The sequence below is a fragment of the Rousettus aegyptiacus genome, unplaced genomic scaffold (genome assembly GCF_014176215.1).
Source record: "Rousettus aegyptiacus isolate mRouAeg1 unplaced genomic scaffold, mRouAeg1.p scaffold_m13_p_7, whole genome shotgun sequence".
Lineage (NCBI taxonomy): Eukaryota > Metazoa > Chordata > Mammalia > Chiroptera > Pteropodidae > Rousettus > Rousettus aegyptiacus.
Genome location: NW_023416310.1, coordinates 54,402,081 through 54,405,162, shown reverse-complemented (window position 1 = coordinate 54,405,162; position 3,082 = coordinate 54,402,081).

The following is a 3,082-nucleotide window of genomic DNA, read 5'->3' as shown; positions in this document are numbered from 1 at the left end:
TCATGTCTTTGTAAAGTGTCCTGCACAATATAGGCATTACATAGTAGTTGTTGAATTTAATATAATTTATGAAATGTAGTTATGCAGTTTCTGGATTTGCTGGATTCCTTGGAAACGTAGCATTTTCTTAATATAAATCAACGCACACACACAGAGACACACACAGAGAAACACACACACACACACACAGCATGTTTTCACCCAGGGAAAACACACTTATGTAAAAAGAAGTAATTTTCCCAATGTGAATGAGAGAATATGCATTTAATAATAATGTTGCAATCTACTACTTAAGGAGAATAGAATTTGAAAAGCTAAATATTTTATGATAAAGAGTCCTTTACAAGGAAATGTCAAAACTGACTATTAGAAAATTCTTGAAATAATCATAGATATTGAAAATTCATACTTTCATTTCTATGTTTAACACAAATTTTCATTTCAAACGCATACAAATGATTTCACGAACATTTAATACATTTCTCCATAAATAAACAATAGCTAAACTAAAAATAGATATTAATCCTCAGAACCTAAAATATCATATTTTAAAATATTATGCTTTAATTTGAGTGGTTTCGTAGATTATCTACCATTTTCATAGCTGACTTCATTAGTAATTTCCTTCTTCTAATAACTGTATAATTAAACAATAATGGGAAATGTAGACATGTACATTCATAGAGAGTTTGTTACAATAAAAAAATCATAATTAATTAACTAAAAACCCCAAATACATTTTAGTTTACATAAATGTTTCTGCCATGCAACTTAGTTTTGTTTGTTAAAAAAAAGAGCAAAGTAAAGAATACTAACTTCTTGATCTAATGGGTAAAATAATGGAATATTTTGTCATTGTTTTATTTTACTCTACCATTATTTAGAATGTATAGTATTTTTGTTAGTAGAGTTAAGTTAATTGTTCCCTGTTATTATTGTGCTTGTTAGAATAACAGTGTAGAGAAAATTATCACATATGCGGCAAATTTTGTTTTAGTTCTTGAGTTTAAAAAATACGAAACATATAAGCATCTATATAAATATTTTACTTGGTATAATATAATTTAGATACTAAAATCTAAAACATTTTCCTATCACCTGGCAATATGTTAACCAATATTGGTTGCAGTTAACATCAATTTTCATTGTACTCATAGAATGTCTATAATATGCACATTTGAAATTTCATCTATATAATGGAATAAATAATCGAGTCACATAATCAGTCTGTTTCATTGTGTATGCTTATATGCAACTACAGTTATACACCACTTAAAGACAGGGAAATATTCTGATAAACGATTTTGTCACTGTTCAAACATTGTTACACAATCATAGATAGTATAGCCTACTACAACCCTAGGCTATATCGTACAGCACAGTTTTATATGCAAACCAAAACTGACCAGAATGTCAGTATGTAGCATATGATTGCTGTTTTTATTCAAATAAAAACAATCACAAAATTTTGAACAAAATGATAAATTATTTCCTTAAATTTTTTTAATAGAAATAGAAAATATACATTTCTTGAAATGATATGTCTATCTTACCAATTCATATCCTAGCAGCTATAAATCATATGTTCCCATACCAGTGTGTGAATGTCCTGGAAATGCCATTATACTAGAAACTGAAAATTGAATACCGTGCCCAGTTCGTGTGGTTCTGTAACCTCTAAGGTCACCCTAATCTGCAGAATGTGAACTTTATCTGCAGAGACTAGAACATCTCTCTCTCACTTTCTCTCTCTCTCTCTCTCTCACACACACACACACACTCACACACACACACACACACACACACACACAGAGCCATACTTTATGTGATGTTAAGTTTGAAATATTCTATGACATGAAATATCAAAAATGCCTACCGAACCTAGTGGTCTGTTCCAGCAAATAATAAATTTAAATACTTGTGTTCTCCATATTTTTTATCTTATTTATGTCATTCATTATTTCTGGCATATTTCCATTTCATTAGAAGAAAAATTAAAAAGCTAGAAAGGAAAAAAAGTCACAAGAAAGCAGAACCTCTCCATTTATGCATTTCCGAAATGATCTTATTCATTTGTGTCTTTATTAATTTAACAAATATATATTTCATAAGATATTTTGGCTTAAGAAGATTTTTCCAACATTTGGCTAAAATGAAGTCAGGTATCTTTTAACTCTTCATTAGAGAAAGGTAATTGTCTCCACTTGACCCCAGAACATTATTTCTAACTGAAAACTGAATTAAAACTGATCTGACTATTTGAACTCTTATGTTAGGAAATGGTATTATAAGGAGGCAGTTTGATTTCCCAATTTGTTTGGAATGCTTAAGGATTAAGCTTCAGACTTAAGTATGTTTCACTATCACCCTTTAAAGTCATAGCTCGCCTGAGAAGGGCTGGTAATGAATGGCTTTGATAATTAGACTTTGTGTCAGTTGGGGAAAGCTGCTTAGCACAGTAAATCTATAGACATAATTGGCTCAAAGGAGAATATAGAAATCTACAGAAATATTAGATAAAATTTATTGAATTTCTTAAAAAATCAAACTATTTTCCTTAGGGGAATTAATGGCTATAAATAATGATGTCCTCAGTGATTAAGAAGGAGAGAGTACTAGGGTTCATAATATGCATATGCTAAAACATTGAGTCTAGCATTTTGAATTATATTGATACTTGTGGGTTGTTTATTGTTATTAGCAAGGAATGGCAGAATGGACTGGGATTAGAGATAAAAATACCATAATAGTTATAGAGATAAATTGGATTCCTTTGAAGTAGAGAGGTTAAAATGTGTAGATAGGAAGATGATAGATAGATAGATAGATAGATAGATAGATAGATAGATAGATAGATAGATGATAGATAGATAGATGAGAGATAGATGATAGATAGAGTGATAAATATACAGATATCTACAGGAGGTGATATTTCACTGGTTCTATAAAGATGATTAGCTCTCCAGTAAACGGAAACATATTAAAGTTTAGAATAAGAAAAAACTCAAGGATAAGCTAAAGAAGGCTATGTTAAATGAAGTTATAGTGAAAAATGACTTCAATATATAAATTATTTATTTTT